At 43.0% G+C, this 15,691-nt stretch overlaps 1 protein-coding gene across 2 annotated transcripts in view; it reads right to left on the bottom strand.

Moving 5' to 3' along the window:
• The window catches only part of SLC25A42 (solute carrier family 25 member 42), a 57,387-nt gene extending 48,586 nt beyond the window's left edge, over nucleotides 1-8,801 (bottom strand). Inside the window, exon 1 of one of the 2 annotated variants that reach the window (XM_027853295.1) lies at nucleotides 8,728-8,801. The gene's annotated coding sequence lies outside the window, so the exon portion shown is untranslated. Of the gene's footprint in view, nucleotides 1-8,674 lie in introns of both variants that reach the window. The other variant, XM_027853296.1, reaches the window with a different exon arrangement.
• Between the last annotated feature and the right edge of the window lie 6,890 nt (nucleotides 8,802-15,691).

Below are 15,691 nucleotides of genomic sequence, written 5' to 3'. Positions count from 1 at the left end.
TGTCCCTTATTCTTGAATTTAATATTACTAATAGATTGCTATTGTTTATGTTGGCATACCTGAAAATACTCAAACAGCCCTCCCTGTCCCCAATCCCTTTTCTGTCTCTTCAGAGGCAGGATTACTGCAAATGCCTTCTGTTAGAGCCTTCTGCTTCTATTTCCATCTCCTTCTATACATCCTTCACGTGGATGATATAATCTTCTTAAAATGTCATTTTCATCTAAATTCCTTCCCAACTCTAAAATTCTACGATTATGTTACTCCCCAACTCAAGGATCAATAATGGCTTCCTAGAGTCTATAGGAATGCGTTTCACGTGGAAGCCATGACATGGAACCCAGGGGCATGTGATCAATCAGAGATGACAATGGGTAGAATCCCAAGGAGCTTTTCTCCAAAACAAGCCCTTGATGAATTATCACCAACACTCTCAAGCTCTGAGGCTCTGTGCCCCCTCTCCCTCTGGTAGTACCAGCCACTTAGGACAGTTATAACCTAATCGGTACTCTCCAACATACTCACATCCTACACCTCAAATCATTCTGTGGCTATGAATACCCCACCTTGCCCTCTTTTCATTTTTTGGCATGACAGAGTGGCCTGCAGAGGCTGAGCAGGTATGGATGGATTGTTACCTGCATCACTGATGTTATCATATTAGAAGGAGGTAGGTAGCATAGTGGATAAAACACTGGACTTGGCAGGAAGACCAGTTGAAATCCTACCTCAAACACTTGACCCTGAGCAAGTCACTTAATCTCCCTCACTTTCAGTTGTGATAACTGAGATAGATAATTGGGATAATTCAGTTGCAGAATGGGATAACAGTAGCACCTACTTCATAGTGTTGTATAGTCTGGCAAAACCATTTCTCTTCTACATGGCCCTATTTCTGCCAAGGGCACCTTCATTCTTCCAGTTGCCCAGGTTCAAAACCTTGGTGAATGACTACTAATCCCTCTGAGCCTCAAATTCCTCATCTATAAAATACAGATAATACTTACATTACCTGCCAGGGTTATGAGACTCAAATGAGACCATGTCTGTAAAGTGCTTTGTAAATTTAAAAATGCTATGTAAATATCAGTTATCATTGCAATCACTTCCTAATGTGACTGCCAGATGTCAGTCCCTCCCCCTTTAATACATTCTGGACCACTTGATTCTGTCATTCCTTCGTTTAAAAACCATTAGTGGCTCCTGCTTTTCCCAATTTAGCAGCAAGAGCTCTTCCCTGGGGCTGGAACCTTGTATTCCAGTCTTGATTTTGCCATTAACTAGGTATTTGTGTGATTTTTGCCATATACTTTTCTCCAGAAGCCTTAACTTCTACATTAGTGAAATAAGAGGGCAAGGACTAGGCACTTTCATTCATTCAACAAGTACCTACTGTGTGCAGATTCTCTGTATCAACTTGTTTTGTTATTTCACTTTTTACATGCAGATTTCTTTTATTCTAAATAAACAGATCATATAAAGGCCAAGAGGTAACTCTCCAGACTTTGAGGCAAATATTGCCTACCCAGTAGTGCCAGCAAAACACTAGGAATGTGACTCTTTATGAGGTTACTGGCTGGGAAGGAGTGGTTAGCCTTAGGAAAAGCAACAGCTGATTGGTTGGCCATAAATGACTGTAGGCAAGTAGTTGGGAAAATTCACTCGTTTATTCTTATAGCAAACATTTATTAAGAACCTATGGTGCACAAAATACCGCACTTTGGGGAGTTATATCAATTAATAAAAATGATTCCAGTGGCAGAAGCAGATTTATCCCACCCCACTCCCTTAGAGATAGTAAGAAAGTATTTTAAAATTATCCAAGTCTGAAGTTTTTGAACTAATCTGAAAGAGAAAATTATAAGTCTTTATTAATTCAGAAACAGCCATTCCCCAATTGATGGATATCCTCTCAATTTTCAATTCTTTGCCATCACTAAAAGAGTGGCTATCGATATTTTTATACACACAGGTCCTTTTCCTTTTTGTTTTTTATCTCTTTGAGATTGAGACCTGATAGTGGTATTGCTTGGTCAAAGGTATGCGTTTTATAGTCCTTTGGGCATAGTTCCAAAATGCTCTCCAGAATGGCTAAATCAGTATATATCTTGACCAATACTACATTAGTGTTTTAATTTTTCCACATCCCCTCCAACATTAGTCATTTTCCTTTTCCGTCATATTAGCCCAATCTGACAGTTGTGAAGTAGTACTTCAGAGTTGTTTTAATTTGTATTTCTCTCATCAATAGTGATTGACAGCATTTTTCATCTGACTATAGATGGCTTTCATTATTTTGTCTGAAAACTGCCTGTTCATATCCTTTGAAGAATTTATCAATTTATCAATTGAGGAATGACTCTTATTTCTATAAATTTGACTCAGTTTTCATTTTGAGAAATGAAGTCTTTCGCAGAGAAGCTCACTGTAAAAAATTTTTTCACAGTAGTGATTACCAACTATAGTCATATGGTGAAGCTGTATACTGATTCAACCATTCTGGAGAGCAATTTGGAACTATGCCTTAAGGGCTATAAAACCATGCATACCCTTTGACCTAGCAATACCACTACTAGGTCTCTATCTCAAAGAGATAAAAAACAAAAAGGAAAAAAACTTATATGCACAAAAATATTTACAGCAGCTCTTTTAGTGGTGGCAAAGAATTGGAAATTGAGGGGAAGTCCATCAATTGGGGAATGGCTGAACAAGTTGTTAATTGTGATGGAATACTATTGTGCTTTAAGAAATGATGAGCAGGATGTTCTCAGAAAAACATGGAAAGACTTACATGAACTGATGCAAAGTGAAATGAGCAGAACTAAGAGAACATTGTACACAGTAACAGCAACACTGTATGATGATCTACTATGAAAAACTTAGCTACTCTTAGCAATAAAATGATCCAAGACAATTCTGTAGGACTGAAGATGAAAGGTGCTGTCTACCTCCAGAAAAAAAAAAAAACCTGGCAGAGCCTGAATGCAGATCAAAGTTACTTTTTCTTTACTTTATTTTTCTTCGACTTTTTTTGTCTGTTTTCTTTCACAGAATGATTTATATGCAAATGTGTTTTGCATGACTACACATGTATAACCTACATCAAATTGCTTGCCTTCTCAATGGAGAAAGGAGGGAGGAAGAAAATTTGAAACTCAAAATTTGAAGAAAAAAAAAAGGATGTTAAAATTGTTTCTACATGTAACTCAGAAAAATAAAATATTAAATAAGATTAAAAAAAAGAATCAGAAAAAAAAGTCTCACCTTTGACCAGTTGGAAAGGGAAATTCTTAAAGAGGGTGTCCAAAGACTGATTTAAAAAAATGATTCTCCAAGGGTATGCTAAAAGTTAAGTGATTAATGTTCTCTCTGAAGAAGCAAAATGTTAACTGAACCTCATTCTGAATTTTGTAACTATATTTCATCTTATTGTGGAAATTTTTCTATTGTGAAAGAATGCTCTAACTGTTCACTCAGCAATGGCTTGGAGGAATGAGATTTTCAGAGTCAAGGGGTGGTTCTTTCCTTCTCTGGTTCTCTCTCCTAAATAGTAATGCCTGGATCAGAATAACTTGAATTAATAAGAATTTTCTGGCAGGCCTGTGCCTAAAGCAGAGCACAGAATATTCTTTCACATTGCTCTCAAGCCTAGTAGAAGAGTAAAGATACTAGATGACAGTTTGTTGAGGATATTGTGGTAAAGGTCAATTAGGTGGCTGCTGTGTACCCTTCCAAGGCAAAAATAAACCAATCACTTCAACCCTCAAGAAGCTTATGTACACAGGTAAGTAAACACAAAAGAATGTTGGTGAGGAAAGAGCATTAATCAAACAATTTGGAAGGGATGTGAGAGATGTTTGGGGATTAGAATCTAGAAGACTTTGCAATTTACTAGATAAATGGGAAGAGTGAGCACAGAGTCAAGGATTAATGATTTCAACGTTGGAAAGAATGATGTTGCCCTTAATAGAAATAATGAATTTTGGAAAGGGGAGGGGGAGACACTTTGGGAAAAGGTATGTTCTATTTTGGACATGTTGAATTTGAGATGTCTGTGAGACTTAGAAGTAGAGAAATCCAGCAGATTTAGGACTGCAACTCAGGACAGGAAAGAAATGAGAGCTAGATATGTAGAATTGAGGAGCATCTCCACAGAAATAATCATTGAACTATTGGGGGTTGATGAGATCACCAAAAGTATGGAGAGAGGAAGAGGTACTGGGCAGAGTATTAGGGGACACCCATGGAGGGAAGGATAAAGACAGAAATCCAGTAAAAGAGACTTAGGAGGATTGATCAGAAAGGAGAATGAGGAGGAATGATCAGACTGAAGGAAAGAAAACCAGGAGACAGCAATGTCACAAAAACCCAGGGAGGAGTTATTATCTAGGAGGGACTGTTTGACAGTGTCAAATGCTGTAGAGATGTGAAGAAGGAGGTGAGCTAGTAAAAGTCACAAGATTTAACAATTAAAAAAATCACTGGTAACCTTGTAAAGAGCAGTTTCAATCAATAAGAACATTCCATGCGAGACTGATTGAGAAGTAAGATAAAAGGATCTGAAGTAGTGAATGTAGTTGGCTTTTTCTAGGAATTTGGTTTGAGGGAATGACAAAGTCTAGTGAAGGTTTATTAAGGATAAAGGAGACTTGGGTACATTTTGTAGGAAGCAGAGAATAAGCCAGGATAAAGAAAGACTGAAGATTAGAAGCAGAAAGCAGATGATTGAAGGAGCAAGTTCCCAAAGGAAACCAGAAAGGATAGGATCAAGGAAACAAGCAGGACTAGCCTCAGAAGAAAGGACTACTTCCTTCCTTCAAGACTGGAGCAAAGCAGAAGAGAACAGAGGATGATGCCAAGGGGATATTAGGCAGGGAACTAGAGGAGTTCATAAGAGAAGGCTTCAATTTTCTTGGTAGAGTGTATAATAAGGTCCTCTGCTGAGTGAAGGGTGGAAGGGGTATGGCACGTGGCTTGAGAAAAGAAGTTTAGAATAGATGACAAGGAAAAATCATGGAAAGGCAAAAGGAGTAATGTGCAGCAGTGAGGGACCAGTTGAGACAAGATCAATTTGTACTGGACTCAGCATGGTTGGATGACTTCCTACATTATTCAGCAGCATGTCAGTAGAAGCAAAGGTGGATTATGGAGTGGAATAATTTAGGTTTGAGGTTTAGTCATCTATAACACCAAGATGTTAAAGAGAGGAAAGGAAAACCAAAGCAAGGCTGGTCAAGCAGGGAGATGGGATGACTAGAGGCTGTGTGCGGGCAAAAAATAGGTTCAGAAGGGGTGAGGCAAAAAAAGAAACTGAAGGAATGAAGGACACAGTCAGAAGACAAATGTCAGAGTTCTGAGTCGTGGAAGTGGAGCACTTTTAGTTGATAAGATCAGGTGTCAGGGTTATGTGAGTGAGGTAGAATAAAGGTAAAGGTAAAGTTGAAAAGGTTGATGAACTGGGAAGCCAGGGTATCTGAAGCCAATTCTTTCAGTACCTGAGGATGTAGTTCATTTGGCACAAGAGACCTGAATTCATCAAGGACAATGAGGTGCTCTCTTACCATTATCTCCTTATTTATGTTAGTCATCAACTCCCTATTAGACATCCTTTGTTCTGTTCTTTCCAGTTCAAAGGTTATTCTCTTAGGCAAGTCAACAGAAATAAAATAATAACTCAGTAGCTCTACTTACTTTCTATTATCAGTTATCATCCTCCCATCCAACCCTAGCAGTGGCCTTATTCTTTCTCTGATTTTCCTTTTCCCTAATATAGCTTTAAAAAATATTCTTCTTGTCTCAGCTTTCCTCAGCATCCAGCACTCATTATAAACTGAAGCTGTCTTGATGCTATAGTACCAAGCCATGATTTTGTATTCATTTTCTGTTATCTACCCTTGTTTCTACCTTCTAAATATACATTGTTAAAATGTTAGTTGGAGAGTTGTTTGCACATCAACAATTCCTCTTTTCCCCTACACTGGCTCAGGTCCAGCCTCTGTAACAGACTAGGTGATTTTTTAATGCACAGAAGAGAACAGAAGAAACCTGAAAGAATCACAGACAAACAGGAAATCTTTGAAAGTTTCATGCTGAATTTATTGTGTATTTTAAAAGAAAAACAAACTATGCATAATAGAGATCCAAAGTTTCCTGTACAACCCTCTTTTTCTGCCATTATGTATATGGAGAGTCCCATTTCACTTGGTGTTTATTAAGTTCAGAATAATAAAAGATAAGTTTAAAAAAACATACTAGATGTGACCATGAGCAAAATACTTAACCTCTCAGTGCCCCAGGAAACTCTTAAGATTGCAGAGGAGTTGATGAATTCCCTACCCAATAATATCACAGTTCTTGTGCAAAAAAATAATGTCGTTCAGTCATGCCAACTCTTCATGACACATTTGGGGCTTTCCTGGCAAAGATTTACCATTTCCTTTTCCATATCATTTTACAGATAAGGAAACTGAGGCAAATAGGGTTAAGTGACTTGCCCAGAGTCACACAGCTAGTAAGTGTCCAAGGGCAGTTGAACTGAGGTCTTCCTGCCTTCAAACCCAGTGTTTTATTCACTAAGCCACCTAGCTGCCTTAGGAAAAAAAAATAAAAATACTGTATGGTAATCTTGCCTTATTAAACTAGAAAAAAAAAAAGAACAAGATTTAAGAAGACTACTCTTGAGGTGTTGTGGAAGGAATAATGGAGTTAGGTATCCCAGAGGATATAAGTTCAAATCTTAGTTTTGCCATATACTAATTAGGTGTACTTAGCAAATCACCTCCTCTGGGCCTCAGTTTCCTGAAAAGAAAGCAAAGTATTTAGGCTAGATGATCTGTAAAGTCTCTTTCAGCTCTACCTCACACAATGACCCAATCAGATTTAGAGCTAGAGAAATTAAATGACTTGCCAAGGTCATACAGGTAATAAAAAGAAGAACTGGGATTTGAACTCAGGCCTTCTTTGCCTCTGGACAATAAATGAACCTCAGGCAGACTAGCCATTTAATAACACAATTTACTTAACAATTCTGAATGTTATTATTTGCTTCTAAGACCTCACCCTGGTGTAGCACTTTTAGAAATATCTGTCTGTAAACTTCTCTTTTGGTTCTCAGAATAACTCTATGAAGTAGGTAGGGAAAACAGTACAACTCAAATTGTACAAAAAAAAAAAGCGGGAAACTTAAGGGCCTTTCTTTAGGGCGCTCAAGTTAAAAGAACTCAGCAAAAGTTCTTCAGTCAAATCTTCACAAGTATAGCTCAAGCAAACATGACAGAGCAGGAGAAAGAGCTGATGTTCAATAACTGGATTCTTCAATAAATTTGAAGGATAGGTCAAAAGTGTGGGGGGAAAAACATTTCAAGGTAACCTGATGTACAGCTGGACAGAAAAGCCAGTGACATGATCTAAAGGAATAACCTTACACCACACCATTTGCCAGTAAGGGACAAAGAAAGGTTAAAATGGTTTTCTTTCACCTTATAGGAAACGAAACGAAATCACTTCTTACTTTAAAAAAAAAAAAAAGTATTGCAGTAAATGGTTCTGAGCCCTAAATAATATGTACGTGTAGGTTAAAGGTAGTATGGAAGAGGAAAAAAAAAGTCAAGGAAAAAAAAACCAACACCTCTAGCTAGAGAAACACAACTGGCTTTCTGTGGTCCAAGGGCCACAAACCCAAAGTTTGTAACAGGAAAGTGGTTAAGCAAAGTTGAAAAACCAAGGTGGGGGATACAAGTCTCCCTCACCTATCTATCCTAGAGAGTCACAAGGACAAAGTCCAGCCACATTCAAAATTCAAATCCTGTCAGCACTGACAGCGGTCAGCAGCAATAAAATGACCTCTTCCCCCACCCCTGCCACCCCCTGTTTCCCTGCAATCATTTGCAGTTTTTCTCCCTGCCCCCCCACCTTAGGATTTTATCAGTGGCCATTAGCAGTTTTGTCCAATCTCTTCTACTGAATGAGGGTGGGGGGGGCGTCTAAGGGTGCAAGGGGAGGTACTTGCTTGCTTAGCGCAGTGCCAGGCATATAACAGGCGCTAAATAGATGCTTCTTTCCTTTCCCAATACGTCTAGAGACGTTTGAGGGCAGGGAGAGGCAACAAATCTAGGAGTCTGGGGTGGGGAATGGGGAAACAACGAGGGGTAACAAATATGGCTATTTGGGAGCAATGTGGGGGACAAAAGATAAGTTGAGGAGGGAGGGAAAAGTGGGGCTAAGACAGCAGAGTCACATTATTTGGGGGGCGAGAGGGGAGAATGTGGCCACAGATGGGGATATCAGGGGGCGGAGCGAGGGGAAAGACCTGGATTTGAGGGGGAGGAGGTGGTGAAGAGACAACATCTGGATGGGGGAAGCATGAGGGGCGAGAGACCTACGTTAGGGGGCGGAGAACGGAGACATCTGTTTGTACTTAATTATTGGGGGTGGGGCGGGGGGAGGGGTCAGTGCACTCTGAGGGCTCGGGGGACTGACAGGCCGGCCCCCGGGCTGGCTCCAGGGAAGAGAAGGGGGAAGGGGGGCGTCGCGGGAGCGCGCCGAGGAGGAGCGCGCGCCGCTGTCAGGCAGGACGCGCCGCGCGCCACCTGCCTCGAGGGCGGAGGGGAGAGGAGACGCCGCGGCTCCCACCTCCCGCCTAAGGCCCTGGCCCGTCTCGGTACCTCACACTCACCCCGCAGCCTCTGCTCCCGCCGCCCCCTCGGCTCTCCTGAGCCTGTCACCCACCTCAGGTCGCCCGACGCTCCCTCCGCCTCACTGGCCGGGACGCGCCGCCACAGCCATCCAGCCCAGCCCAGCCCCGCCTCACGCACCCTGCGCCGGGGGCGGTGGTGGAAGAAGGGGGATGGGAGGGGGATGGGCCGCGCCGCCTGGCGTTCCCATTTGCTGGCTCTTCCAGCCGAAGCCACCTATGCACCAATGAGAAAAGCGCATCCGCGGGGTGGGGTGTCGAGGTGGGGCTCGAGGAGGCAGCTCTTAGCTTGCGGGGGCGGGCACAGGGGAAGAAGGCAGTCATTGGTGGGAGAAGTGCAGACGGGCAGCAGGCCGTTAACCAATCTCCGCGCCGCAGGCGGGGCTACTAGTCCAGCCGCCCCGGGGTAGTGGGGAAAAGGTTAGCGGGCCACAGCTAGTACTGGGCGGCGCACGTGTGCAGGTGCTCTGCGAGTTAGTTCGGGTGTTCCCGCCGAGGATCGCGTCCCTCCTCTCCCGCGGAGACCGGCTCAGATTCATGCATCGTACCAGGCTCTGGGATTGTGGAGACCACAGTGAAACAGCCCTTGGCCTCCAAGCGCATCCGTTCTGGGCGCACCGCGTGGAAGCAGATAAGTAACCACGAGATGCATAACAAGTAAGAAACAGCGTGCTTCGGCGGCGCATGGAGTACTTGGCTTGGACTCAGGAAGACGTGGGTTCAAATGCTGTCCCGGGGGGGGCAGTTAGGTGGCGCAATGGATAGAGCACCAGGAGGACCTGAGTTCAAATCGGCCTCAGACCAAATGCTTGACACTTACTAGCAGTGTGACCCTGGGCAAGTCACTTAACCCCAATTGCCTAAAAAAAAAACCAAAAAACCCTGGCTCCGACAAGGTAGCTGGGTGACCTTGGGCAAGTCACTTCACCGTAGTCTGCCTCAGTTTCCCCAACTGTAAAAAGTGGAGATGATAATGGCTACCTACTTCCTGGGGTTTTTGTGAGCGTCAAATGAGATAAAATATGTAAAGTTCTTCACTTTACAATGCCTGGGCACAGTAGGTGTTAAATAAGTTGCTTGTTCCCTTCCAAAAGTCATAAAAAACTGCAACAAAACTTTTGGGGCACGCTCTATTTGCTTCAAGCAGTTCGCTAGAATGAGAGTCAGTGTTTGAATTCGGTCTCTGCCACTCACCTCGAAGTGTGACCTGCCGATCACTTAAATTCTCGGGGTTTCGGTTTCCAGGACAGTAATTTGAGGGGTGTCCAGCTAGAACACCTCCGAGGCACCTTCTAGGTCCGGATCTATCCTCTTAAGAAATCATTGAAGTGCTACTCACACTGATAAATCGGAGGTCGTTTTTTCAGTGAGACATTCAGCACGAAGATCTAGCAGGTCTTTCAAGGGACTCCTCCAGCCAGCTAGGTCTCTGGTCAGCCAGCTTTCCATGTTGCTTCTGGGGAACTCCAGGGGCTTTTTTCCCCAGGGCAAGAAAACCAGCTGTTGGCTGGCCTGCTTCCTTATTTACCAATCTGTCCGGTCAGGGCAGACCCTCATTTTGAAAATCTGCCCACATACTCCGGTGCTTCCATCTGCTTGACCCTCTGATCAGCCAGCCGAGCTACGCTCTTCCTTTCATGAGCTGCCAGCTCCATCTTTCTAATGCTCAGCTTCTGGCTTAAAGACCTTGAGTCGTTCTCATTGAAGAAGTCTGACATTTCTCCTAAGGAGACTGTGGTTCCTCTGGCCAAAAGACAGGCAATGTGGTAGTATCAAAATAGTTTCTTCCATTCACATAACATTTACATGTGTCCACATGCACACACACACACACACACACACATACACACACACACATATATATCTCCATTTATTGCTGTACAAATTAAAAATGTACTTATATAATATGTAGTTGTATCTTGACGACATTTCTGTGACGTTGGGGCTATTACGTTGGATTCGAATCCTGGTGGATCAGTCTGGGGAACCTAGGCCTCCACCTTCCCTGGTCACTTCCTTCTTGACTTCAGGGAAGATTCCTTCCAATCTGGGAGCTGCTTTGCAGAGAGGGGAGCAGGGCATTGCTAGTTAAACACCAGCTGAAAAGGATTTCTTTCAATGCTTCAGACTTCATAGAGGTAGGAAGTGATAGAACCAGGATTTGAATCCAGGTCTTTTTACTCTGAATCTAATGTTTTTTCCACTATATCTCATTGCCTGTCCTCTATTATTCCCATGCCTCCCTTAGAGTTACATGAAGTCAATAACTAGACCAGGAGTGGGGAAGCTGCATCTTTGAGGCCATATGTGGCCCTCTAGGTCCTCAAGTGTGGCCCGACTGAATCCAAACTTCACAGAACAAATCCCCTTAATACAAGAATTTGTTGGGGCAACTAGGTGGCGCAGTGGATAGAGCACTGGTCCTGGATTCAGGAGGACCTGAGTTCAAATCCGGCCTCAGACACATAACACTTACTAGCTGTGTGATCCTGGGCAAGTCACTTAACCCCATTGCCTAGCCAAAAAAAAAAAAAGGATTTGTTCTATAAAACTTGGACTCAGTTAAAAGGCCATACCCAAAGGCACTGGAATGATGGGGGGGGGCGCAATAGTAGCCTCGGGTACAGTTGGGGAGTGTTGAATAACAATAAGGGGGTGATGGAAGCATAAGGAAAGAAGAGAAGAACATTTTGAAAAACTGTTTATACATATTTCATCTGTTGTGTAACAGTTAAAGTTGTAGTGATTACATTATTTTCCAAATAAACACACAAAATGCAAGTTATAACGGATCAGTGATCAAGTGCACCAACAGGTCTTAACAAGCAAGTGTTGGCAGGCGAGCATGTCTTACATTGTGGGAAAGTGCAGCATGCATCAGCAGGAATATGTGTGTGTAATGACTTGTTTACAATACAATACTGTATGATTACATGATGCAATATTGCATCATCAAAATTTCAATGCAGGAAACCCCTACAAATTTACAATAAATTATTAAAATTTAAGATGTTATTTTTAAAAAATATTTTATATTTTTTGAAGTGATGCAAAATTTTTAAAAAACCATTAAAGGGTGAAAGAAAGTAGATTTTCCGGGGCGGGGGAGTTGGAGTAAGTTTTTTTTGAAAGGGGGCAGTAGGCCTAATAAGTTTGGGAACCTCTGTACTAGTATGACTTTGCACAAGAATCTTGTTCAGATAGGCCCAGGGATCATCTATAAATTATCAAGTGAGTTGAGAAGGGATGGAATCCCAGAAATTGGAGTGAGCATGGTGTTCTAAGCAGAGAAGGAAGTGCCTAGGAGAGGCCTAGGCTGAGGCCAGATGTTTTTCCCTGCCCTTTTTGACAGGGGTGGGACTTTGGCTTCAAGACTTCAGAGGATATTGGTCATCCCATCTTCTCATTAGTAGCCTAACAGCATCCCAGATTAGCTGGTAGCCACATCTGCATCTTCTGGAGCCAAGAACATCCTGGACTCACGGTTCTATGAGGAGCCAAGCAAAGAGGCTACACCATGGTTAAGGGGACATTCTATGGATGGGGGAAAAGAACTTCTAGCAACCAGGAACTGAATCACCTTTTTGCACATTTGTACATTTTAAGTTTCGGCCCACTTTCCCTTTGACTCTTTATGTCCTGGGGGAAATTGTGTCACAGACCTTTGGGGACATGTTTAGAATTTACTGTTCTTCTACTGCCTTAGTAAATATCCCTTTCCTGAAAGCTCCATAAGGCTGGCTGACTGATTGTCAGCTGATCATTTTTGGAGAGAATACCAGTGGGGGCTCAAGCCAATGACAGAAGAGAAAGCTACCCCATTGCCTTCCAGGGATATCTCTAGAGACATGAGGGGTATAGTTACACAGAAGCTGTCATTCGGTCTTTCAGTCATGTCTGACTCTTCATGACCCATTTGGAGTTTTCTTGGCAAAGATACTGGAGGAGTTCAACATTTCCTTCTCCAGCTCATTTTACAGATGAGGCAGACAGGGTCAAGTGATTTGCCCAGGGTCGCCTAGCTGGTAAGTGACTGAGGCTGGATTTGAACTCGGGTCTTCCTGACTTTAGACTCAGCGCTCTCATGCACCAGGAGGGCACTACCCAGGAGGGGAGTGGTCAAAGAGGGATATAGTGGTTTTAGAAGGATGGTTCTCCAGGGGCATTCTCAAAATATTAAATGTCTGTTATTCTGTTAGAGGAAGTAAAATATTAACTCTAAATTACCTAATTATGTTTTATCCTGTTATGAAACTTGTCTTGTTCAGTAATCTTACAGATGTTACTTGGTAACATGGTAGGTACCTGTTTGAGGGCATGAGGGGCTCATTAGTTTAGACACACCTACTTCGCTCTCTCTATCAGTACTTGAGATTAAAATAATGACAAATCAATAAGAAGTCATTTCTGGCAGTCTTGTGCCTAGAATGCAGTGTACCGTGTTAATATACATATATATTTAATAGAGTACTCCAAACCCCTCTGGCACACTGACGTGTAATATTGTGTATTATGGTTACCTGTGGTTTTTGCCCTACTAGAATCGAAGTTCTCTAAGGGGAGGAAACATGTCTCATCACAATTTTATGTCTCTTCTAGCACCCAGCTTACTGTTCTGCCTGAGTACCTGAACAAGGGCCATGTGGCTCTCCTCTCCATCTCCCCTCCTTTGCTACCCCCAGGGAAGGGGCTAGTATGGGGCCCAGACAGCCTGGCACACTTCTCTCCTGCTGTTCATCAGCCCATTCTCCTACTAACCTCATTGGACTTGGATCTCATCTGGTGGGCAGAACAGTTACGAATGTAACTGTTCACGTTCCTGAGGCTTGACCGTCCATTCTATTTTTTCCCCTCCCTTGGATAGTATGGCAGAGTTCAAATTCAGACCTTGACCTAGGGGCATCCTGCACAGCATCTCTGTGAATGTTTACATTTGGTAAACTGAGTTACTCAAGGGGGAAAAAAAAAAGAGGCAGCTGAGTCTAGTGGAGATTTGGATTAAGGAGACCCAGGTTCAGAGCCCAGAACTGCTCCTCACCCATTCATTATCTGTGTGAGCTTGGACAAGTACCTCATCTTTTGTGGGCCTCAGTTTCCCCATCTCTGAAATGGAAAGGTTGGACTAGAGAAGCCTGTGGACCCTTTTTCAGCCTAATGTGGCTTTTAAAAATTTAAAGATGTAAGGAAGTGCTAAATTTCAGTTAGAAATAAAGATTTAATATTTTTTTCCATCTAAGTTCGTAGACCCCCTGAAATCCATCAGCCCCCATGGATCTCAGCTTAAGAACCCCTGGATGAGGCGATCTCTAGGGCCACACTGTAAACCCTGAGATTTACAGCAGACTTTCCAGTTTACCCAGCCCTTTGTTTATAAGGCACTTTACAGTTGAGTTTCCTAGATAAGGCAACCCGAGGCTCAGCTGGAAGAAGGGACTTTTCCAGAGTCATACAGTGATTTAGCCCCAATCTTATCACCTACCCGCATCACCAGAACAGGCTGCCTTACCTTTCTAGCCAAAGCTTCTTCAGGGAAGCAGGAGGATTCTGGAAGGGCTCAGTGAGGCTCCCAAGGAAGCTGCCAGCTAAGGGAAAGGTCAGGAGCAGTCCTGCTGCCTTCCCTTTCTTCTCTAGCTCAGGCTTCAGTTTGCCTATTCCTGCCAATGCCAGGGTTTGATTTTCACCATTCGAAACAGATCCTGACTGAGCAATGCCCTAGTGTGTTGGCCATGGGGGAGGTAAAAGGAGGGGAGATGCTGGGAAGGGGTCTCAGTGATTCATGTCCCCTTGCTGCAGCCTCTGAAATAAATCCTTCTTGAGAAGGCCTCTCTGTCTCCAAGAAAGGGTTGGGAGGTCCCTCCCTTTGTTAACTAAAGGAAAATTCCTTACCTTTTACTACCTTTGATCAATTTAAAGCTAGAACGAACCTCAGATCCAGACAATCCATGAAATGTCAGAGCTGGAAGAACCCTCAGGACACAGAATGTCAGAGCTGAGAGGACCCTTAAAACACAGAATGTCAGAGCTGGGAGGGCCCTTAGAACAGAGAGTGTCAGAGCTAGAAAGACCCTTGGAACAGAGGATATCAGAGCTGGCAGGGCCCCTAGAACACAGAATGACAGGCCCGGGACAAGGAATGTCAAAGCCAGCATAGTGGATAGAGCTGAACCTAGAATCAGGAAGGCTGAGGTTGAACCCTGTCTCGGACCCTTACTAGCTGTGTGACCTTGGGCATGTCACTTAACCTCTTTCTGCCTCAGTTTCTTCATCTGTAAAATGAAGGAGTTGGACTCAATAGCTTCCTAGACCCCTTCCAGCTCTAAATCTAGAATCCTCTGAGGGGCCTTAGAACACAGAACATCAGCCCTGGAGGCGTCCTTAGAACAAAGAGGTTTTTTACCTGGAAAGACTTACATGAACTGATGCTGAGTGAGGTGAGCAGAACCAGGAGAACATTGAACACAGTAACAGCAACATTGTTCGATGACCAGCTTTGATAGACTGGGCCCTTCTCAGCAATGCAAGGATCTCCAAAGACATCTCCAAAGGTCTCATGATGGAAAATGCTGTCCACATCCAGAGAAAGAACTATGGAGTCTGAATGCAGATCGAAGAATACTATTTGTTCTCTTTTTTTTTGGTTCTATCTTGTGGTTCCTCCCGTTGGTTCTAATTCTTTACAACATGACTAATGTGAAAATATGTTTAATATGAAAGTATATGTAGAGCCTATATCAGATTACATGTTATCTCGGGGAGGGAGGAGGAAAAAATGTAAAACTCAAAATCTTATGGAAGTGAATGTTGAAAACTAAAAATTAATTAGTTTTTAAAAAGAGGTTTTTTAATGTCTATCCCCTAAACCTCCTCATTGTAGAAATGAGGATCCTAGTCTCAGGGAAGTTAAAAGAGTTGCCTGAGGTCATCCAGCGAGTTAGTAGCACAGCCTGGCCTAGAACCTGGCTCTCCCGCCTCCCAGCCTAACTAGGGGAGTTTGTTTCA

The sequence above is a fragment of the Vombatus ursinus genome, unplaced genomic scaffold (assembly GCF_900497805.2).
Source record: "Vombatus ursinus unplaced genomic scaffold, bare-nosed wombat genome assembly UNPS02009918.1, whole genome shotgun sequence".
NCBI classification, from domain to species: domain Eukaryota; kingdom Metazoa; phylum Chordata; class Mammalia; order Diprotodontia; family Vombatidae; genus Vombatus; species Vombatus ursinus.
This window is presented reverse-complemented; position numbering and strand designations above follow the sequence as displayed.